Source organism: Empidonax traillii, unplaced genomic scaffold (genome assembly GCF_003031625.1).
Source record: "Empidonax traillii isolate 1590-97213 ecotype Southwest subspecies unplaced genomic scaffold, ASM303162v1 scaffold121:size1714817, whole genome shotgun sequence".
Classification (NCBI taxonomy): Eukaryota; Metazoa; Chordata; class Aves; order Passeriformes; family Tyrannidae; genus Empidonax; species Empidonax traillii.
This window is the reverse complement of record NW_020955314.1, coordinates 751,272-776,529: the sequence shown is the minus strand read 5'-3', so window position 1 is coordinate 776,529 and position 25,258 is coordinate 751,272.

Sequence of the window (25,258 nt, the reverse complement as noted above, 5' to 3'; positions counted from 1 at the left end):
CAAGGGCTGCAGTGGGAATTGAGTGCTTATGGCTCTCAAACGGACTTCTCTGAGCTCTGCACCTCTCTCCAAGTACTACCTCTGTTTAAAAATCTGATTCATGCAGCTTTATTTTTCAGGGCAGATGGAGAAGGACAGAAAAGAGATTAGTTTTAGAGCTAGCTTATCCTGAGGTGATAGCTCCTCGAAATGTCAGCACTATTGATGTATTGATATAATTAAACACGTCTACCGAAATGTCACTGCTGCTGCCCAGTGATCTGATGGACGGCTCTGGTTGGGGGATGTTCTTAAACAGCACAGACAAATTGTTGGGATGCTGTGGTCTCCATTAGATGTCCCCTTGGCTCACGAGTGATGAAATGCTACTGAAGGCAAGGAGGGTGAGTGAGTCTTACATAAATGATCAGTCTCAGTGTCTAATTGCCCTTGCCATCTCTAATATGGAGTAGTTTCTCACAACCTTTTCCCACAGCTCCCAGTTTTTGATACATTCTACTGCCTACATCTTGCTTTTTTAGCCCTGATTGAACAATGCACATGGACTCCCTTCAGCAAATGAATGACAAAGGACACTGTCCCTTTGTTTTAATTTGGATTTTATTTATTTACTGAAGGTACGGAAACCTGTTCACTTGCACTCAATGATCTCTTACTCCTCAGAGATGATGATGGGATTTCCTTCTCAACCTGAGTTACACCTTCCATTGCTGTTCTGCCATGGGAAGGCTAACACACACTGGCCCAAGGAGATTTCTGATAAGAAGAACTCCCTACCAAATATCAGAAAGTACACAAGGTTCTATATTCAATTTAGGAAAAGTAGGCCATGAATCTATCCTCCAGAAATGCTGCACACCTATCTTAAAAGGAAAAAAGGAGGAAAAAAAAAAAGAAACAGAAGGACAAAAAAAGAACACTTAGCTCTTACCCTGGCAAGAAATGTTCCAGGAAATGAAAACCTTATAACTGCTGCTGCTTGTCAAAGACCTCATGAAAAAGAAATGGAAGACAGTCACTTGACAGAACTTGAGACAGAGTCAGATAGAACTTGAGATGAGTTGTGGGACCCACCACTCATTTTCTTTTTCCTTTGCTCTTTGAGGGAATTGCTTTCACCAAGCAGTGCAAAATATTAGGGCACATGCAGACAGAATTCTCCTGGAATTTGTGACAAAGTGCTGTGTAGCAGTGTTAGATTCCACTGTTATGTGCAAGATCTGTTTTTGGAGATAGTTTGTAATATTGCAGGCCTATATTGCAAAAATAGGATGAGCCATTTCAGCAGTCATTCTCATTAATTATTACACTTTCTAGTATTACTGTTATTTGTTGAGGCTTGCCCATTTTTTCCTAAGCTTTTATTTTTCAAAAATATTTCAGATTTCTCTTGCCCAGACCCACAAACCTCAGGATGAAACATGTGCAGATTTTTCTTCTCTCAAAAGAAATACAGTATTTAAGTTTTGGTCTTCTTTAGTTTTGGGTAAAATATTTCAACTTTCATATAAGAAAGCCCAGAGGTGCAGATGGAGTTCCTCCCTACTGCCTCTGTATAGAGGCGATAGTTCTTAGAGGTTTCCCAGTCAAGATGAATGACCTATTGTGACAGACATCATCAAACATATAGCAGGAGACTGTATCTACCACAAAGAGATTATTTTCTAGACGGAGAAGCTGCATAAAGGGCAGCCAAAGGAAAGTATTTTTAGCTACATTTCACAAATAAGGAAACGAGACAAAAATGTTAAAGCCTAAAACTCCTCAGGTACATTGAAACCACTGGGAGCTTCGTGGATTATTGCTTGAATAAAGCAACATAACCTATGTCACACAGGAAGCCTTTGGTAAAGAACTGAACAGAGATACTGCAGAACCTGTGTCAGAGATCAAGAGCCTGGCTTTCTTTTTGAGGAAGAAAAGATAAGTGGAAGTGAAAAATTCATGTCCATGGTATATTGGGCTGACAAACACAAGCAAACAATTAGAGGGATAAAAGAATACATTTATTCTGGAAAGTTACTTGGCAAAAGAGTTTTTCTGCTAATATTTGGTGAAGCATCTGTCCAAGTAGGTAAAAAATTAATTTCTTGTTTTTCTGGGTGTTAACCTGTCCTGGACCTTACAGGAGATGGTGATGCAATTGTAGAACAGGGTGGAAGAGCATTGGTAGGTTTCCTTCCAAGCTGTTCACTTTGGTTCAATCACTAACCTTGAGTGTGGCTTGAAATTGAAACAGGAACAAAACCAAAAGAATAAATTTCTAAAATTTGAACTTCATAGAATCACAGTAGAGTTGAAGTTGGGAGGGACCTCCAACTATCCAGCTCGAGCAGGGTCACCTGGATCCAGTTGCCTGGGACCATGTCTAGACAGCTTTTGAACATCTCCAAGGATGGAAGCTCCAGAGGCTCCTTGGGCAACCTGTGCCAGTGCTCAGTCATCCCCACAGGCAAAAAGTGTTTCCTGAGGTTCAGAGGGAACTGCCTGTGCTTCATCACCTCTTGTGCTCATCACTTCTTGTGCTGTCACTGGGCACCACCAAAAGTAGCCTGGCTCAGTCCTCTTTGCACCTTCCCTTCAGATATTTATATCCTTGAGGACCCATCAGTTAGGAGCTTGAAAATATTCAATATGTGCATCTTTACACACTGTTTGGAACAGCTGGGGTTGTCTTTTGTTGTTGTTGTCATTGTTTTGGTTTTTTTATATTATTTTGGAGGGGTATCATTTTTCTCAGTGGGAAGTATAGGCAGAGGCTTTCTGGGTCAGTCTCACAAAGCACTTCACTACATTTTTATATAACAAAATAGATTACATGCTACATTCTGTTAAAAATCTGGCTACAGTCCTGTTGTATGAAGCACTCATACAAATATAATGCAGATTGAGACCAGATTAGAATATGTAGTATGCAATGAAGTGCAAGTTATGGCAGAACATTTAAGACAGACATGAACCTTCACAATGCCAGTTCCTCAAACCTGGAGGAAAACAGACCATTTAAAATTATTTCATGTGATTATCCTATGATCAGCCTCTCCTCTTTCAGTTTAATGTTCTCCTCTTAATTACCTTTAGTAAATTTACATTTGATGAGTATCAGCTGTTCTGTTATTACCTTTAGCAGCATTTGATTCTCTCTTACAATGCTATTCCAGCCCAGATGTTTTTTCCATTCTACAGTTAAAACGTCTTAGATGTCTGGAACCAAAATGGAGTAAGAAATAGAAAACATATAAATAAAATACATAAACTCTGTAGCCTTGAACTAGAGCTTATCTCACAGAGACTTTTTTGCTAAGTGGTGAAGGGGAAACGAAATCTGAAATACTGAGGAAATCCTGCATGGAAGAAATGAAAAGAGACATCTCCTTGAATAAGATAAAATTACAACTAGACACAGTTAAACTAAATATTATTGCAATACAGTGTGTTTGGGTACAGTGACAAACCTGAAGAAAGAACATACTTGGCCACTTGCTGTATCAGTATGACTCTGGTTAATGCCCACTGCTGCCTTTTCAGACAATTACAACCACTGACCATGAAGCAGGGTCTAAACTAAGTCTGAATCCTCCTCTGAGTACAACCTGCTGTTAGAGGCAGTGAGTGAAACAGGACATTACTGCATGTGAGGCTCTTTTTAGATCTTTAAAGGAAGAACACAGAATTAGCGAATTAAACTAAGGATTTGTTTATTACAAACAGGTTGCATACTTTAACTTTTCCCAAAGGATTGCATAACCACAGATCCTAAAATACAGAGGTACACACACAGACACACAGACACACACTTGAGAAGACTGAAGCCAAACAAATTATAGCATAGTATAAGGAAAGAGACAGCTATAAAGCAAAGTAGGAATATACCCTGTTTTATAATAACTGTGGTATTGGCACATGGTTTATAGGTAAGCATAAATGGCCTTTTCCTCTTTTTACTTCCACTGGCTTTTAATAGTTTTTCTGCTGATGTTCTAGGAACATAACCTTGAACCACTGACTTGTAACAAAAACACTCTTCCCTTAGTACAGAGAAAAGGGGCAGACACAAGATAGAACGATTGAAAGCAATCTGTTTGGGGAAGAGTGCAGAAGATGGAGCAGAGAATACGAGGACAATTACAGAAATAGGAACTACTGACATGCTAAATGAATAGAAACGGTATTGATATGTCCAAGGAATTGTAAGGTATAAAGATACATGATTTTTCATAGTGGACCAACGAAAGTCTTGATCACAGCCAGTGCTAATGCCATGGGCTATGGAGGGAAAAGGAAAGTGAGCACTGCCAAGTTCCAACTTTCCTATCCAGTCTTGATTTGTTCAGTGCTCCTAGATCTAAGCTGCAAAAGCGTTTACAGAGATGAAAACAATTCTTGTTGCTAAAAAAATGATTGCACTGTAAATTCATGAAAGGTTGTCTTACAGCTCACAAACGGAAGTTTCAGGAGCAAGACAATACCCACATCATCTCTAATCATGTACTGTGTAATACATTTATTGGTAACCTTTCTATTCACTTGGCTTTACATAGGATATTTAAGTTATTTGGGTCATAGGTCCTCAGGATGTTATATAACACAGAGCTTTTTTAGACACCTTTCTGCTCACCTTTAATTCCCAATAGGAAATGACTATCATGCCTGCAGCAATTTCAGTGAAGTTTATATAGAAAAAATAATATGAGAAAAATTCTTAACATTTATCTTCCTGCAAATCACTCCAGCAGCTGAATAAAAGAAGTCAACATCCCAGGACCAGAGAGTTTTGCATAGGTCACCTACATGCACTAACATAGGCTTCAGATAGGTAAAGAAAAAAGGTTTGCAAGGTTGCAAAATGCTCAGCTGCAGGGAGAATGTAACATATGTGCTTCTATCAGTCCCTGCAGCGTATCGACATTTAGATAAAAGAGAATGTATTTAGGGGGAATTAATTATTTCTCACAAGGTGAAAGAGTTTCAGACACCTAGTAGGGAAGAGTGACTTGTACATGAGAGAAAGTGAGGAAGTTTGTGACAAGACAGTTCAAGATAAGAGGACAAGGAACTAGGGGACTCTAACTCACACTTCTCTTGCTTCTAAAGTTGCATTGTCTCTTCCACAAAGCCAAATTATAGTGACGGAAGAGCTCACTGTTGTAGTTTAAGTTTGAAAGCACAAACACATTTGGACGTCAAAGAAAATGCCGATGTTTTGGTTAGCCTTTGACTTCCTCTGAAAAAGAACAGGAGCAATTCATTCACTCAGAAGGCAACTCCCAGAGTTATTTTCTGTGACATCAGAGATCAGAAATCACTGATGGATTCCTGTGCCTTCAGCACTTTTTTCCTGTGTTTCAGGGAAGTTCAGCTAGCCATTTATTTATCCTTGCCTTTATTTTATTTGTAACCAGAGGTTTCCTGCTGCCTGAAGCAGAGATCTTACCAATCAAGTTATCTCTTTGTTATCATTTGTGAACATAAGAAAGAATAATTGATGACATTGGTGTATAATTCTGCATGTAACAATTTCCTGAGAGTTAAAGGCTTTTCTCTCTGGTGTTTTAGAGATTAAAAAAGAAATAATCATCCCATAAGCTCAGGTCCAAATTGAAAACACACTACTTTCAATATAGATATAAGCACATGGAGGAGTGAATGTCTTTAACTCAGGTAAATCCAGCCCTGCAGTCCTCCTTTTTCACTGTTACCGTCTGTTAGCCACCAATTTGAAAAGAGCAGAGAAATGATTTGATTTCATAACCAAATAGCTGAGCAGAAACCATTTCCTCCAGCAAAGCTTTTACATTTATATTTAAATGAACTGCCTGTGGCTGGGAAGTTTTGCCTCATTTAAAGACAGGAGTTAAAAAGACCTGCTGTGAGACATGGGGCAATGCAGAATTAGGAGATCTGGATGAATTTCAAGTGTCTCAGAGCTAAAAGGAAACATGGCACTTGTTCATGTGTGCTGAGGCTGAGTTCAGAGAAAGGTTGGACCAGGGTAAGTCTGGTCTCGTGCACAGAGCCTGGCCACCATAGAGCTGCCTGCAGCTGGCCCAGGACTGAGCGAGCTCCAGGGTAGGACTTGCTTTGGTGCAACCTGATGTGACTCTAATACCAGCTTACACTCCTTGCAGCTCAGACTGCAAACATGGCCTTTGGGAAACTTTGAAGAATAATGGGAAATAGCTCAGAAGTCATCCAGTAGGTAATGGAGCAATGAACTAGCTTTGGATTCAAAGTGATGGATTGTAGACTTGTCTCTTTTATTTCCTCAGCAAAGCTATAGTTATCAAAGAGATACTAGCTTAAAAACCAATTTAGTAATATTACTGTATCATGCTTGGTCCTTCCACAGACATTTTCTTCTTTACAAACTGCTTTACAAACAGGGGCTAATTATTCTTTATACCACACTTCCCAGGGGAGAGAATAACAATCTTTCCTCTTTTCATAGTAAAGGAAACTCAGGTATGGGAGTTATTTGCTGAATGTCTGTCAAGATCTCAACTTCAGAGACAGAAGATGAACTGGCAGTGACTGGTGATCCTACCCAGCTGTGGATGGAAGTGATCTCCTGGCAGGCAGGACCTGCTGCCTGAATTCAGTCCTCCTCTTTTCCCACAGGAACACTGGTGTTTTCACTACATGACAAGTCACTGTCATTTCACAGGATATCAAATGACAATATATAACTAAAGAGTAATGCAGGAGGAAAGGTCAGGATAAGGCAGAACCCCTCTGGAGAAGTCTTTCAATAACCCATTCTCCCTTTGCATGTGCCTCATCTCCAGGTGTTAAAACAAGGAGGTTTCTGCTCATACCTTTTATTCACTCCTTGCCTCAGGTCTCTGGTTCCCCAGCCAATTTTCCAGTCAAGTGTTAGGAAAAGTACCGAGTACCGAGGGCTCCTGCTGCAGACTAAATGCAGTTATTCTGCATCGGCAAGTGGCTGCTCATGCTGAGCCCTGCAGGGGAATAGGTTGCATGGGCACTGAGACGAGTAGAGAGAGAAAATGCCAAGGGAAATTTACTTGAGAGGGGAAAATATTGCCTTCTTGGCTGCTTCTAAAAGTCTTCCTGCTCTATTTTATTGCTGAAGAGGAAAAGTTAACCGTATGAGTGTGAAAGTTTGCAGGGGACTGAAAAAAATGTATGCAAAAACTGGGTGGCCACAAAGTCAAAGCTTTATGCTACAAGTTGAAAGAAGGGTGAGACAAAGGGATAGATTCCTCTGAAATAAAATCTCTTTTGCTGGCAATACGCATGCATTAAAATGGACAGAAAGGTTATGGCACTGTGCTACTGGCTGTCTTAGAGAAGTAAAGCCTACTGTCACCTAAGTGGGAGAGAAGGTAGGAACAGCAATAGAGTTTGTTGAGGGGGTTTCATGCCAGTCACTGTATTTCCAGCCCTCCAGGAAATCTTCACACTGGTGTTTCATACTCCTAAAATTTCTGAGGTAGCGGTTTTGGAAAAAAGGAGTGGGAGTTACTATTTTCTTTATTGTTTTTCCCTCTTTCTGGTCAAAACCTTCTTTTAAATGGAAACCTACATATCTATATATATGCATTAATTATATATATGTTTAAAAATATATATTGTTTTAATTATATATACAGGTAAAAGGAAGAAAAAGAAAAGTAGACAGACAATGTAAAAATAAATTTAACAGAAAACACTCCCTATAGAAAACACTGTGTTCTGTAAGATCCAATTCAGAATTTATAAATTGCTTATAGTTACCTCCTCCTCAGCTATTCTCACCTCTTTCTTTCTGAATTTCTACTAATTTCTGCCCATTCCCAGTGACTACTGTTGGCACGGTTATTTTCATTAGCTACCTCCAGATAGCTCAGGGCAACAGACATCTATTTTTACTCATCCTGATGTAATACAACTTCAAAAGAATACAATTACAACAGTTACCAATGGCTGAACTGCAGAAGATCAGAGACAAATTTTCATTTTCTTCCATTAAAATGTCATTAAAGTTTGTTATTTTCTATGTAACACTCCCCCTAGGCAAGGTCTAAGCAGAGAGCCTCGACTTTCATTTAAGACTTTTCCCCTTAGTCAGTAGAATAGGTATTACAGGAGATACTTTCGCTAATGCTGGCTGGCAAATTTATTTTGGTGGAAGTTAACAACAGCAGTAATTGATAAAAAAAATTGATGAACAGCAAGGCCTTGACTTTTGAAAACATATTTCAATCTTCAAACAAATCACTCACCAGTTTACTTTCCTTTCATGTCCTAGTGCATCTGTCCCCTTAATAATAGTTTATAAGCCCTTGGGAAGAACCTTAAACAGGATTTCAATTGAGAGCATGCATGTCATTAAAACTACTCTTCTTCAGAATAGGATGACTTCATTTAAAAGGTTGATCACTGTAATGGTACTCCAGGAGAAGTGATTTGCAATGAAAGGCTTATGATGGCATCTAGGAACTGAAAGAGCAGAAGGAAGCATTTCTGAAGACAGTATATTTTGAAGGAAGCAGTATGTGTCCTCAACTTCATTCCTTTCCCTTGCCTATCCCTTGGACCCCAAATGGAGATGAGTTCAAATGGGGCTGAGGGAGTCCAAAGTGCAGATGTGGAGGTGTGGAGGCTGGTGATGGTTAGAAGGGGAGTTGCTTGAAGGGCACAAGACACCTTTAGCATCTCTAACACTTCTGATATACTGCAGTCCCACTGACTGTTTGCATTCTCCTATTTTTTAACTAGCTGGTTTTGCCTCCTAAACAACAGCCTAACCCATGTTCTCCATGGGTCTCTGCCTGTCAGGGTGCCCTGCCCATGGTAATGCTTAAGGACTTTGTTTAAAAAAACCTGTATTTTACCATGAGTGTTCAAAGGAATTAACTTCCTTAAACCTGCATGTACCAAAAAATGTGCCCCATATAGAAACAAGTGCCCCATACATCCAGGTATCAGTATATATTGAACACACTGACTAACGCCATCACCATTTATAAACCATCAGAGATTCAACTAATGGGAGAGAGACTGGAAATGGATGTCATTACTGCCTCATCTAGGGATCTGCTAGTCAAGGCTGAGGATGCACTGTCTTTTACAGTAGGCATCAGTGTCATTTCTGTGGAAAGTTGATTAAGTCTGGGATGTTAAAACCAGGAATGTGTTTTTCAGATGGCATCTGGTGGCACAGTGTAATAGACTATATTATTTGCTACATCATTGCTCATGAAATATTGTTAGCAGGGTGCGGATCATTCGTCCATTAACGCCCCGTGAAGTCACCTTGAATCCCATGTTTCCAGAACAGTGGAAAAGACTTCTATTTCACAGCTGAAAAATAAGCCATTTGGATGCTTTTAAAGTGCCTAGTACAGAATTTAGCTATTTCTACAGCACTCTCTTACCTATCCAAATTTTTCAGCTTTAAGATCTCATCTGGAAGAGATGCAAATGTCACTCCAGTTGGTCTGAACAAGTGGTATACCAGAAGTTAATATGACCCTTTGTCTCTTTGGTGATAGTTCTCTACAAAGATATTTTTAAAAGTATGAACCATACATTGATAAATATATATATTATGTCAATCTATTCTCCATTTAGTCATGCTGGGATGTGGAAGAAATTGTTTAATTTTCACCATTTGTTGCAGCTCCGACACACCGTTCATGCAAATATTACTATCTATACCAGAGAAACAAATCCTTGAAATCACACAGTAGCTAAAGTAATCCATTCAGAGAATTTTCCTACCCACTCAGTTTGGAAGCTGATGTCCAGCGAGATGGACAGTTTTGAACTCCGATGTCTAGTATGAGAGGTCATGGACAAACTAATGATGTTTTTAATCCAGATTTGTCTGCCCTTCCTCTCCCCTAGCAAGAGAATATTTGCACAGTCTTATCTTGAATTTTGACTTGCTATTGCAGTGGTGGGCAGAGCAAAATGTGAGTAGTTCACACTTCTCTGAGCTACTGTGTATGTCTGCTTTGCTGGGGATGCAGCAAGATGGTGCTGCCCTGGTTCAGAGAGGTTTCCTTTGCAATTAAAAGCTTCATTTTTAGAGTATGAAAAATTAATGTTGTCAGAAACCAATGGCCTTCTAAAGGTTGAGTGCACTAGAACTGATTTGACAGTAATGTCAAAGTTCCAGGAGAGAGAGAAGTAAACATGCAACAATTTTACAGCTCCACACTGCTGTAATGTTTCACTAAGAACTAGACACAATGTCAAAAAGAGTTAAATACCAAACAGAGGAATGAAAAAGGAGAGGGTTTCTTTGAGCAGAACTACATAACACCTTGGAAACCTTCCTTTCTTATTGAAAAAAGTTTACACCTTTTGAAGTTCAAACAATGTCAAGAATCAACTCTGAACTTTAATATCAGCTGTGAGACACAACGAGTAAAAAAGAATGTGCATTACTCAGATTTATCTATAATTTCTGCTTGGCTTTCATCACTTGATTTTTTTTTTTTTTTTTGACATTTTTCTTGACGGCAATTACCATGTGATACCCTTGGGACAGCTAGCATAAGCCCCAAAACTAATACCTGGCTGTTCTGATGCCACTCATACAATTGACAGAGAAACTGAGGGCTAGGACCAGCCTTATATACATTGCAAAGGACTCAGTAAGGAGTAAGAGATGAGACTGAAAAGAGTAAGAGCTTCTGCAGTTGAAGAGGAGCCAGACAAAAGCACTAAGGATTATCAGCAGTCTAGAATACGTGGTCTAACAGGGGAAAAAGAAAAGATCCAAAGAAAGGAAGTGGCACAGTTGATTGTAACAATGGGAAGATGTCACAGCAAGTCTTCAAATATGTAAAAATCTACTGCCAGTGGGACTTAGTCAAGAAATAATGGGTTTAAACAACAGTAAGAGAGGTCAAGAAAAAAAAAAAAGAGAGCCTTTGAATGCCAAGGATAGAGAGACACTTGAATTACTTGCTTGGGAAAAAATGAGGACTGTTTATAAAAGACAAGTGTTGCCAGCATCTGATAAAAATTTGATCCTGGTGAGGCTGTGATAAGGGCTAGATGACTGCTTTTAGCTCTTGTTTATTGCCCTTTATTACATCTTTATTGCCCTTGCACATTATATTCCTCACTAGATTACCCACTACACTTTCCTTGAAAGCTTGGCTGTTAGCTTACTCTTTCTTTTCTCTAGATGCTCTAGCTAGAGTAACATATGGTGCAGCCTGCCACTACCTTTTGTTCATACATTTTTCTGGTGGGGAGAGCTGGTTGTGCCCACAGCCTCTTTTAGTGTTATCAGAAAATGGGGAGCATGGACAGATATTTGAGGAGATTTTCAGCCGGTGAAACCAGGGGGATTAGTCCCATTTTACAACAGGGATCTTTTTCTAGAGCACACTGCCTGGCCTTCAGCTGCCACTCCAGAAGGACACAGGTCATACCTGTGTGCCCTGCATCAGTATCTCAGGCATTCCAGGGCACCCTATGCTTCAGCACCTGAATTCCATGCTTAACTTTTTGGTAGCTACAAGTTACAGTTAAAAAACCTGTTCCTCTAGAGCAGCAACTACTCTCCTACACGTTTTCTGACATTGATTGGTGAGACTGCCCTGGTTCAGCACAGTGCACAGTCATGCTAGGAGTGTGCAGAGCAGGCAGAAGGGACCACTTGGCCAGTCAAAAAAAAAGAGCAGGCTGCATGTTTCTCTGTATAGGTGTAAAAGACTCCAAAAAAAAAAAAAAATGCTGTAGGAAACCAGATCTAAACATTTTTGCTATTCATACTCACTCCTCTGGGCAGCACATTCCCTTGTTTGCACATATTAGCTGCTGATCTGATAAGTAATCCTGCTGAAATCAGTAAGATTATTATAATTAATTCATTTGGAGTTCTAATTACCGTGACTGAGTTAGAAACACTCACTTTAGTGAGTGCAGGACAGAGTTTCTCTCTGCCTTCGCACAGGTCTCTGTCAGAAGGATTTTGCAGTGGTAGGGCTGGTGCTTGCAGGCTGGCTCATTTGGTATGAGCTTCCATCTTCTGTGTCTTCATGATGTTATTCTTGGTAACAACCTAAATTAGCTATTAATTTGCTTTATCTGTTTTTGATTTGAGGCTCTATTTGTCTAAATATTCCAAATAGAATGAGTCACAAGTACCTGAATTTAATGCTTTCCATTGTACCAGCTGCAGATATATGTCATTATTTAGTTACACAATAAAAATAAATATTCTACACTGTGTGTATTCTGATGCAAAGCCATTGAAGCATTTTTGTCATTGCCTTCAACGGGAACATGATTAAAATTCTTACAAAGTGTTCATTAAAACCTCAAAATACCTGTGGAAGCCTGTGATAATTAGTTCAATTAAAACTGTATTCTGAAAACCAACTGCAGTAATGACAGCCTGGCATTCAGTGATTTTGTGTAGTAGTAACTACAAACTCTGCTTAATTTGCATGCTGAAAGCAGAGGCGATAGTCCCCCCTTCCTTGGGGATAATTGTCACGAATATAAGCTAATGAGCAATCACCGGCACTAGCAGGCTTCACGGCTCCTCTAAATAGACTGAGATAGATTTATGAGAGGGATTTGTGAGCAAGGGCGGGTAGAGCTGGGGGAGCTAGGCCAGCCACCTCCTTTTCCTGCCCATCAGTCTCCCAGACTCCAAAGGGAGTCGCTGAACAGCACAAGAAGCAGCTTGCACATCGCCGCGGTTTGGAGTCGGTGACATTGCCAAACCCGCAGCACTGGATGCAGCGTGTTGATGCCCGGTTTAGCTCCTGCCTCTTAGAAGAACAGAACCCACTTGCTCAGCTCAAGAAGTGGGACTCGCTTAAGGCAAAAAGCCTTATTCCTCCCGGTTTCCCTGGCATTTCTGGCTCAGTGAACGCTGAAGTGGTGTTACTGAGGGAGGAGTCTCTGGAGTGTGTCTGATTACAGGAGGCTTTTAGTGTGAGCAGGGGATGCAGCAGAGTAGAGATTTATCATCTTTGCCAGGGCTCTCGAGAAGGAGTGGGCTGCACAGAGCCAGAGCACAGATTTTCAGCTGCCAAAGGCCAGGATTAACAGCAGCTAGACTTTGCCTTTGCAGGATGGCTCTGTGCAATTCAATCCCTCGGCCCCAAAAAAAGGATTTTTCCAGTAATAAAGCAGCTGTCAATAGAAGCCGTTGTCCTCTCATTTGTTCCAATGGAGGTGGTACATTTTTCTCTTTTTACTGTGCTTTTACTGTACTTTCTCCTGATCATCAATTTTAATGGATGGTTGACTAGCTTCAGAAAAATCCAGTCTGGCTTTGGTGAAGCTTTTGTGCTCTAAAAAAGGAATGTTCAAGTTCCATGTGGAATCTGTACAAGACCAAAACATCTTGTCTTTGAATCAGGGAAATTCAGTAGAGTCTGCCAACTTTTGCTGTGCAAAATTGGATTATTCCATACCTAACATGCAGTCAAAATTCACAGCTGGGAGCACACAGAAGCGTAGCCAAAGCATGCAATAAAAAGAGCTGTGTATCTCCTATATGTTAAAATAAAACTGTATTTTTGGATCATCCAGCCTAACATTGGAGCATTTAGTAATCATTGCACATAGTGGTCTGTTACACCCCCATGATTCATTTAGATTTAGATTTTTTTAGATTCATTTAATTTAGATTTTTTTTTCCTTTTTTTTAGCTTAGAAGTTAGTTACGTGACTTAAAATCATTCTGGGTTTCCAGTTCATGTTTCAGTCACCTTCCTTGTGACTTCTTTAAACTATATACCAAACTTCTCAAAGATCCCTAAAATACAGAGTTTTCATTAGTTGATGCTCTTAGTTTGAGAGGGTTAATAATTCACTTCCTTCTCAGCTAAGCTGTCTCATTTTCAACTTGTTGCCAAAGCATAAGGGAAGTTTGAGTTTAGAGATGTGCAATCTCACAAAGAACCAGTCTTAAAAATTAATTGAAAACATACACCTTTGGTCACTTTCAACTCAAAAAAATCAGAATAATTGAGCATGCCGGGACCGGAAAGATCAATCTTTTCCAAATGGGACCAAAAAATATCTAAGAACAAACAGAGTCAGAGGAATGAGAGTAAAGGTTGTTGGAATGACAGAGAAGTTGGGTGCAGCCAATTACAAGGACTTCTCTGGCAATGTGCTATCCCATAAATCAACGTGATGCTTAGGGGAATGAGGAAAATAAGTCCAGGAAACATAAAGGTAGAATAAAGACAAGGAAGCTGAATGTGAAGAACAAGCATTAGATTTTAAGTACAGGTAAACTGAAATAAATACAAAGGTGGGCAGCTTAAAGAGAAACTGTCTTATCATTATCTTTTGATTTTCTTTCTGTAATGTCTCATTTGCTGAAAGTTCTTCGGCACCACTAGCAGTAATAGCAGTCCATTAATAACTCCTACAACACTGAAATATTTCTTTGCTGCAGTGTCAGTAAATGGTGGGGAAACAGCTCAGTACTCCATGGGTGTACGTGACTCTCTGATATCAAACCCTTGGGTTGAGGGAATGAAATGAACTTTCTTATCATGTTTGACACTCATTGTTTTTCATTTAGTTTCTGTATTCCTTTTTCCTTCTGATCTTTTAAAATTATGAGATATTCTGGGTTCTGCGAAACCAAAGTACAGACCTCTTTCTTTTTAAAATTTTCTATGTTTTTTAACACCATCACCTGAGTGCTTTCCAACTTCAAAATAAAAATTGGAGCTGATACTTCCCACAGTGCCTTATCAGGAGACTTACTGCCCTTGTTTCTGGTCTCTGGTAACCTGCTGCTGATTGTTAATCACAGCTAGTTTCTTTTGGTCTTCCAGAGGGAACTGGAGGGGTTATCTCCCTTCTGCTTCACTACCCACTTCCCCTTTGCTGTCTATGTTTTGAGCATCCCCATTAAAATTCAAAGCATGCACAGGGCAAAGTCATGGAGCTTTAATCTTGGTCAGAAGTTAGTCCTGGATCCATCACAACTGACACTTGAGGTAATTTGACATTGAAAAAAGAGTTATCCTAGGCCCCAATTCTCATAGCACTGCTGAAGCTGAGCAGTAAATAATGAACCGTACCATCTAATTGAATTAGGCACTAGAGCTCAAGGAGCACTTCTTGAGAATAAGCATATGAAACTATCAGTGAACAGTGACGAACAACCCAGAATTGAGTTTCAAGCGGGACAACCTTGATGCTTTAGCTGTACTCCTTAGGAAACACTCAGACTTCTCGTAGATCTTACTTGACCTAGACAGTGCTCAAACTTCTCTTAATTACTTCAGCTTACAGCTACTTAATATGTTTAATTACATAATCAACTAAACACGTCCTGTATGCTGCTCACTGTGACCTAAAAAAAAAAAAAATTAAATAAAGAAAGCATAATTCAATAACTGTTAAATAATCTTTTGTAATGTTACTACAACAGTTCCTTTGTAAGTTACTAATCACAATTATGCAAATGTTAATTAAGGTTATTACTGCGCAGTTTCTATTGACTGGGGAAAAACTAATTCATAGGCACAACCAGCTGTATCATGTTGCCTTAACAACTTTAACTCTCTACACTCGTGGAAAAAAGAAATCAAGACCCTTATGGTACACTTATGTAGTCATTATACAGATGACATATATTTTCTGGAGAACTGTCCTTCCATACCATTTCCCTTCCTTATTTATGTCCTCTCATTTTATTTCCTAGTGAAGAGTTGGATCTTTTCAAATAACTTCAATGCAGGAAAGGGGTAGGGAGGGTGAAAGGAGTGGAATAGATGAGAGTTTCTTTCTGAGCTGAGCAGTGAACGTTAGCCAGGGTATTCTCAACCCTGCTTTAACAACTTCTCTGCTTCAGGAGTCAGTCAAGTTGTAATAAGCTGAATATCACATGTCCCTTTCACATTTCTGAGGGTGCCTCTCAAGTCATTCCCTTACACCAAATTGTTTCTCATATTCTACTAGGTTTAATGCCTCTTTTATATGCCTAAAAAAGTGTAAAGGGTCTGTGCATAGTAAGGAGTTATGTATCCCAGTTAGTTCACAAAGAATATGGAGTAATTCATCACACACTGTGAAAAACCCACAGGTCAGAAAAAACAGCAAAAAATGCTGATGCTTTGCAAGCAGTGGCATAGAAATATTTGTAGGAGTAGGAAAGAAAAAAGGTAGAGTAATGTAAGTGGAAGGAAAAAGGTACAAAAATGTCATCTAATTCCTTGTCTCAGTGACACACACTGTCATCTCATTGGAGACCTGTAACTGCTCAAGTTGCCCTGCAAGTGGATAAAAAATGTCTAAAAATTTCAGCAGCAGGTTGAGGAGCGTAAAATGAACTGTTAAGGTCCTGGAAAGTGCATGGCCACGCTCACTTACAAGCACGAGCCATTTGTCAATATTACTGGAAGGTAAGCAGAAGCATCAAACAAAGCCTGCAATTAAGGCCAGAGTAAAATGCTGCAGCACTTGGCCCTCTCAAGAGAGAGTGATTTCAGAGTCAGCAAAGGCAGGCAGATCTAGTGTCCCTTGCTGTGTGCTTCCTGGCACTGCCCCTCTCTTCTCCTTGCTGCTGCAGAGCCTTTCTCCTCAGACCCCCTCCAGCTTTCACTGAGGCACGTGTCAGTCTGTGCACAGACCCTGGCATCACATCATTTGCACAGAGCAGATGCTGCACAGACCGAGCTAGGCATGGGTGGTTTGAACTTAGGCTTTCTAATTGAAGCCTTTGGATGTGCTGCTGGCACAGCCGTGCCAAAAAAATAGGCAGCCACTGAGGGAAGTTCAGCAGAGCAACAGCTTGCTGTGAGGGGCTATGCCAACTACCTCAAGGACTATGTGGAGTCAGGCTGAGCCACAGGGCAGGTCCAGACAGACAAAATGGGATTAGTGGTGTGGGGTGAGGTTTCCTCCTCTTTAAATATACATGAACTAACTGAGTAAACACTGCATTTGGTAGTGTCTTTCATCACTCAAGTGAGATCTTGTTTTCCTTCCCAGCAGACCTCCACGTGTCAGAGCAATGGTCCCAGCTGTGTGGCATTGGGAAATGTGAGCCAAAGATAAGGCAAGTAACTCCCCAGTCATGTGCTTCTGGACACATGTAAAAAAAAATGATCCCTTCCCAGGATTACACTGAAGCTGCTGAAATTGGGAACCAAGTCCTGTCTCTAAGCCATCCCATATTGACAGAGGCAAGCCCACCCTCCCTTCCTCCCTTCCTTTTTTCCTTCCCTTCATCATCCCTCCACTCTGTCCATCATCCTTTCCTTCTTTCCTCATCCCTTCCTTGCTTCCTTCTCTCACTACTCTTCCATTTCTGGTTTAGTTGCAAACGCCTCAGTGAAAGGGCAGCTGCTTAGCCAGAGTTTTTCCAGCAATGCCAGAGTATTATTGTAGTAATAAGGAAAATAACCAACTAAGCCTTACTCTAACTACTGGAAAGTAACAAATTAAGAGACAGAAACAGATTCATGGTCTCTGTCTCCCAAGTATTGATTCATCCCTTAATCAATGGCTGTGGCCAGAGCTGCAGACTGTCCTAATTTAGTTTAGGTCTGTAGCCACAGTTGTCCTATAGATCACACTGTCCTGCAGAGATTGGGACAAAACTTAGTCCTTGTCCCTGAGCTCTAGACACTGTCCCTTCTTGACTCACCTTTGGATGTTAGGTGTATGGGGTCATGTTTTTAATAAACATCTTTAATTCAGCTCAGTCAAGTCCCTGAGTTTTGGGGCATCTGCAGATTCTCTGTTAGCTATTAAATGTATTTCAACCATATGTGGAAAGCAGAAGAATCTATTGATCCCTTAGAGCATTCAGTTTGCCTCATTTGTCAAAGCAAAATGCACATATCAACACATCGCTTGACCTAATAAATATTTAGGACAGTTGCAACCAGGCAAGCTCCAGTTTCCACTGAGTAAATGCTGTAATTTCTTTTGAATGGCCTGGTGATATGAAATAATGAACCACTAAGCTTTGGACTAAATTGACTATCCATTTTTGTCTTGCTGGTTAATGTTGCATTCTGTGATTATCTAGTCTCATCCTCTCATTTCAGCCAAATCAGAGTATTTTTAGCACAAACCACAGTCTCTCTTCATCAAAGGCCAGAGAGTTTAATTGTGGCTGGTCAGTAGTAAGCACTTAATTTCGAGAAAGAGAAGACCAGCTCCAAGTGTGCTGCACCAGTGTTCTGCTCCAACAGGTTAGCTGGAGTACTAATTTTATACTCAATCCATTTATAGAGGAAATACACTTCTTAATCCTGCCTCCTGACCCTTTGAGTCACTTTGCTCCCCTTAGCTCCTCAGTTTACACTATCAAGTGAGCAAGCGTGCTAGTCAGAGCCAATGAAGCCATTGAAGGAAGCAGAAAACAATACCCTTCACCTCCCTGAAGTGAGTAAAACATCACTCAGTGATGTTAGTGTGACAGCTCTGGCACATGGCTGAAAGGGAGTAAAACACTTTTCTGCAAATCCACACTAACCTAACTCAGCTCTGAATTGCAAGGACCATGGCAGAGGTGCAAGGACCATGGCAGAAGTACAAGGACAGCTTCTTGGTCTTGCTCAACATTCAGAAGATCAAAAAGCTCATATTTTACCATTTATGATTGTAGTTGCTTCAGCCCAACTATGTAAGACAATGGTGCTGGAAAAAAAAAGAACAAGACTGCATGTATGTATCCCTTTTTGCTTGTGCAAGCAAGAAAATCTGGTACCATATCAAGTCAATGATTGTCAGGGACTTATACAAGTTAACAGCCTGGGTAGAAAACTTGCTATAATATATTTTAGATTAATGGCTACCCAGAAAGTTCCAAACCCTGGCCTGAACAATGACTATTAGATTCATGGAGCACATTTAACATAAACAATAAATTAGTGAATAATGTAAAAGTTCTGTTTTATATTTTGAGGATAAATTTTCATAACCTGTCATTTATTAATAATTAATAGCAAATAGTTCACTGTGATGGTATCCAGAGAGTTGTAACCTGATCAGTTCTCTTAAATGTTTAGTATTTTAATATATAGACATGCAATAACTTAGTCTTTGCCTGAAACAAGCAAGCCAAAAGATGAGATATATAAAGAAAAGCATGGAAAAAATAGAATAGCAAATAAAAATAACAATAATCCAGATATACAGATCCTTCCACAGCAGCAGGAGTAAACAAGAACTAAAAAATCTTCAAGTAACAATTCTCAGATGAAACTGCTTTTACAGAAGCTAAGACCCAATATTCCTTCCAGCAGACACACTAAGGCTGCCCACTGCTGCATAAGGAATCAAACCTGCAGGGACAGGTCTTAAAAGTGACACCTATTTTAATTCACATAGTAAAAAAACAGCAGACTTGGCAGTCATCACCGTGTTCCCAACACGCTGTCTAGAACTTCATGAACTCAGTGTGTGAGATCCAGCTCCTGAAGCAGGAGCTCAGACCCCTGTTTTCAACTGGAGGCTGGCAGTGCAGTTGTGATGACACATAGCTGAACTGCGTTTTCCAAATTGGCAAGTTAAAAAGAAAAAGAACACTGTTAGCGAGAAAATTCAATACAGCAGGAAAGGAAAAACTAGATCTTTAAAACCAGTTCCCCACTGCTCATGTTACAAAACCAATGAAAACCATTTTCCAAATGTAACTGCAGAGGCGGGTCTTTTGTCTTTGATCAAGCCACAGCATGCCCTGGCCTGACCTTGGGCTGGGTCCTATGCTGGGTGAAGTTTAAAGCAGAGCTGGAGCAGACTGACAGGAGAGCTGTGTCAGGTCTCTCCCCTCCTTCCACCACCTCTCCTCTCTGCATTTCTTGCAGGCAGCAGGCTTATGGTCTCCCTAGTAGTGCCCCCAGAGTCCACCAAGTGAATGGAGGACTGCCATCTGTCGTGTCATCACTTTTAGTTACAGAAAAAAAAAAAAAATCTCTTACAGACATTCTCCCCTGCAAAGAGAGACCTGGTAGGGAGAAAGAGAAGTTTTTAACTTCCAGTGAAAGGGAACAAAAGTCCAAGATGAACTTTGCCTTGTAGGTTGAATGCTCTATTAGGCAAATGCACAGCTGGAGAGCAATTGTGAGCGAGCTGGCTCCTTGAGACAACTCTGACAGAGTCACAGGAGTTAGGGAGACTGATCAGATAGGTGAGGTTTGGTTAAGGTTTTGCAGGAGGTCAGTGGCTGTGCCAGAAACAGGACTTAAGGCTGCCTTTCTTCTGTCTGAGGCTAGTGCTCTTTCAATTAAGTCTGCCCATTCTACAAATAAACCTTGACTTTCTCTTTGCCTTGTATTCACTCCTGCCTGCTCCTATTTAAAAGTCTAACCAGATGATCCAGAGGATCATGAAGAAGAGAATATAAATTAATGGTCCTCAAAGAACAAGAAGTGTGCGCACAGAGCATTCATATAAGGGTGAGGAGCAAAGCAGCACAGAATTTGTAAAACAGAAATGTCTATCTTGAATATTTGTGAACAAAGTCTCAAAGAGCATGATGTTAGGTTCTATTATTGTCTCTTTCTCTTTTTATTCCCCCCCCTTTTCACCTCTAATCTTCATCAACCTTTGACTTTTGCCCAATAAAAATCTTTTGTGTCACTTCTTTGATCGAAGCATTGAAAGAAATTAATAAAACTCTTAAACTATTTTCTGTGAGCAGGTTGTGTCCTTCTTATTAACTGATTCATGAGCAAAACTCCACAGTTGCATACCACCCTTGCACTTTCTACCTTACCTCTGAAATCTTTCCCTTGCCCACCTTTCAGGGCATGCATGGCTTTCCATCCAGTGTGTGTGGTGTCAGTTGTGCAGTGATGCCCCACTCCATGGCAGTGTTTCTGGAGCAGAGCTGCAATGCCTACAATAACAGCAGCACTTTTGCAGAACACAGCTCTTCGTTACCTAAAACTCTCAGGGGGTGCTGTCAGCTGCCAAGGATCTTCCTGAAAGAAAGAGGAGCTGAGAGAAACCTGATTGACTTTTAATTGGATAGCATATGGTGCCGAGAAGAACAAAGAGGCCATATTGACATTTACCAAATTAAATGGTTAAGTAGGCTGGAACCGGCCTGATGCTGATGGCAGACCTACAGCAACAGCCCATTGGGCACTGCTGTTTGCAAAACATGTGCTGAAGTTTGGACACTCCTTGCATCAGTGGTGCGAGGGAAAATGAAAGGATAGCAGATGGTAGATTGGCAGTTTGAAGGGAGATACAGCCTGGCTTGTCTTACTGTTTTGCCATACCTAGATCAATATTTTATTCCCTTGTTCCCAGGCTGAAAGAGCTCTGACTTGTTCCGTGTGTCATAAAAAAAGTTGCTGTACAGATTTCAGCTGCTGCCCTGCTAAGTGGCAGCAACAGGGCTCTGGTCTGCAGCAGGCACTGCCTTTGTTAGACTTCATTACTCTGGAAAGGAGTTGTCAACAGCTGTACACAATTGTGAATCCCTTGCATCAGCACTTTTGAAAACCTTTGCAATTTCAACAGAAACATCAGCAACAGGAAAGAAAAATGGTTTCTTTTTCTCATCATTTTGGAAGATGGGAGAGCATGCCAGCAATTGAGATAGCTTTACTGTTTGATAGAACAGGCCAGCAATAGTTAGTTGGCAGAAGTTTCCTCGAGCTTTTCTACTTCACTCTCTCTTTCCTCATGCTGAGTCTTTTAACACTGGTATTTGACTTGATTTTACGGAAGCAAAGCCTTCAATCCCACCATGCTCTGTTTCAACTCACATGCTGCAAATGAGCTCAGAGTGCCCCTTTTCAGGCCCCCTATGCACTGACCTTGCCTCAGTGTCACACACATGGCTTATATTTTGTCTTTATCTTCCTCTAACAGCTTCACTGTGCTCATCTTTCAAAGACTACAGACCACTTGGAGGGACGGTGACCTATGTCAGTACTGGGACACCATTTCTTGAAATTATCCCTTGGGTTCATTAAGGTTTTGCACTTTGAAGCATACCTGAAGGCTCTGTGCCAAAATTCAGACATTTGCCTTTCATTTCGCTGCCTGGGCCCAAGGCACTCAAAGTCATGAGTAAAATTACCTTGAAAATCCCAAGCAAGTCAGCAGAAGGTAGATTACATCACAAAACAAGCCTAAAATATGAAAATAACAACTTTCTCTGCATAGGAAATTTTCAGAAACAGGACATGCAAGATGTTTTCAGGCATAACAACAGTTATTAGAATAACAGCTTGCATACTGCACAGATAAAACATATTACTATAATAAAAGTCAAGAAAAACATATCCATGTGAATAATGATTTTGCCGGGTTTGCTGCTAACCTGAAGAATCTCACATTAATTTTTATTTGAGTTGTCCTAAACCAGAAATTATGACTACTTTCTTCAACAACCACAATCACCAATGTGGAAATATAATCTTGTGTTGAATAAAACATTTCTTTTGACTTACAGCATTGTTTCTTTTGAGGTTGTGCTCTGGTTTACTTTGTTGATATTTTATCTTTTTTTTTGTTTGTTTTGAATAAGTAGATCCATTATAAAACAAGAGCACTTTTCCTTTAAAGAAAACTTTAAACCGTCTTATTCTCCTCTTACGCCTCCATCCAAAACTGTTCTCTAACAGATTCAGATGAGTTTTGGCCTCTACAAAACTGAATTTTCTGATAAATTTTGGATCAAACCCCAGTCAACTTTCTCCCAAATGTGATCAAAATCTCTAGCTAACGCTTGCTCTTGGTAAAACAATGAGACAGCAAAGACCTAGGGGTGACAGCAAAGAAAGATTTTTGGATTTTGTATGATGTATCTTTAAATCAAAGAGTCATTGCATGTTTGTGTTTTTTCCATTCACTCATTCACTTTCTGTGACTGAGATTAATATTTCCTTTGTTCATTTTGAGGGGGTGGGAGGGGGATTTCTGACTCAGGATTCAAGCCTTTGTAGCATTAGCTGTAAATTAAAACAGATGCTTTCCTGAAGATAACCCAATCAAATCAATACGGAGCCAAAGGAGCCCCTTACATGATGAAAGCTGTGTTTAAAGTACAGTAAAGCTGTTTTATTGTTCAGTCCATCAATTTCCTTTTCCTGCTCAGGTCTGATACAGGACAAGCTGAGGCCACTGACCCTTCTGCAGAGCCCAACAGGGAAAGTTCCCATCAAGACCAGCAGCGCAGCCAATACTGCCAAAGGAGACAGATCAGTGGAAGGTTTATGTGCTGTGGGACAAAGTTGTCATGGTTTTAGCTTTGTTTCATATTGCTCCGTGTTGCAAACTACGGTCAGATTGTCATGTGCAGAGCTCAGCATCAACACAAACACTCAAACAAACAGCCCAAGGGGGGCCCAGGGTCACGCTCAGGTACCAGCAGCTTCAGGGGGGGCGGGTCTCCTCCACACTTCTCAGAGCACTTGGAAAAGCCACATTTTGCCTTACTACAAAGCCTGTCTCTTGCCATATCATGCTTCAAAGAAATTGGACTGTGTGCTGTGGTCACTCTGCACATCTGCAACCTCTTGGCACTTTTGGGCGTCTCCTCAGGCTGCAGAATCACAGGGGTGGCTGCCCTTGGAGGCACAGGGTCACAAAGGCCAGCAGGAAGAATGTTTCAGACAGAACTGCCATTATTGCTTGCTCTTTAATTTCCAAGAGCACTAGCTCTTGAAGTGAGATTGCAGGATAACTTCTAATGCATTTTTTATTCTTAAAGTAAATTTCTGACCTCATTTTCAAAGAAACTTTACAAGGTATCCCTCCTGAAGGCTCAGGAACAAGGTAACAGAAAGAACTAATTCTATATTTTTAAAAAACTTCAACTCACAACTTTTAAGGCAATTTCATAACCACAGGGATCAAGACATAATTGAAATGATCAGAGTGAAAATAGTTTCCTCTGTTTTAGCTTTCCTATCTATTTTTATCTCTTCCTGGTTTTACTTAATTATTTTTGTTATCACCCTTCCTCTAACTAGCTAAGCATTGAATTCTTTTCCCCTGGGTTTAGCTTAGCTTTTACAGGCTGGCCAGCTCAGTACTAGACTTTGTAGCCTGTTTATTCTTGACTTCTTAAGGATGTTTTCAATATCTTTTTGAGTAAGCAAATAATAAATAAGAAACTCCAAACAACAAACTGCTGCTGCTGAATGAAACACCTTATTTGTGCTTATTGGGTAAAATCCCACTTTTTAGAGTAAATAAATTCTTTAGAGTTTCAGAGTTATAAGTAGAGATCCTAACTGCTGCTAGAATTCATTGCAATTTTAATTCATTGCTATGGTTTCAGAGGAACATTCTAGAGTCTATTTTTAAAAATACCAACTTTTAAAAACATACATCTTAAATTTAAGAAAATATTTTTTTTAGTTGGAAAAAAAGTCTAGAGAAGAACTGAGGCTTTTCTAGATTTTTTTTCTTTTGCAGAAAGATTCAAGATCTTTCAAAATTGAGGATTTTAATTTTCAGAGCAACAGAGTATTTCCTACTTCTCACTTTAAATTTTATTTCTTTTTCTTTCATGATTGATTTAGTCATAATTGTATCTAAGTTTAAGCAGTGTATAACTTACTTTATTACTACAGAAGTTAGTTAATTCACTCAGCTTACCTTTAGGTGTGGTCTATTCTGAAGGCACCCATCAAATATTACATCCATAGCAACCCATATGGGCAGCTGTGTCCCCACATTAGCTCCCCAGCTTGGCACCAAGTTCTATAGCAATATATTTGATATATGACCCTGAGTCACCAGAGAAAAATATTTATGAAAGTCATGTTCAAAGTAATGTGCTGTGCCCAGAGCACTGAGCAGTCACCTGTACAGAGCATTCATAGCATAGTGTATTCTCTTCAGCTATCTAAAGTTTTAGTGAACCTTTAGTATAAAAAGAGGCAGAGGTTAAAAAACTGTAAAATAAGGATTTAATTTAGGAAGAAGTGCTGCCAAAAGTGAATACAACTTATGTGAGAGCTTTCTGGACACAGGTGTATGGTATGGGAGAATCTTGTACCTTGGTAAGCTGGATTTGAACTCCATCATTTCTATGCATAATACAAAATAAAGGCCACACAACCTACAAAAACTTTACTTGGAATTTTGGCTGTTCTTTACCTGGCAAATCTTAGATTTTCACATTTTAAGTAAGACTAACTAATAAGTTTTGATGTTTCAAACATTAATGTCTTTTTGTTCCTAGGATATTGGAAACCACAACAGAATTGAAAAGCAACTTCACAAAGCTCTGAAATCTGAGGAGTATATACCACATTTTGCCTAAAGCTACAGAATCTACTTCCACAGTAAAACAAACCCAAAAAACAAAACAAACAAACAA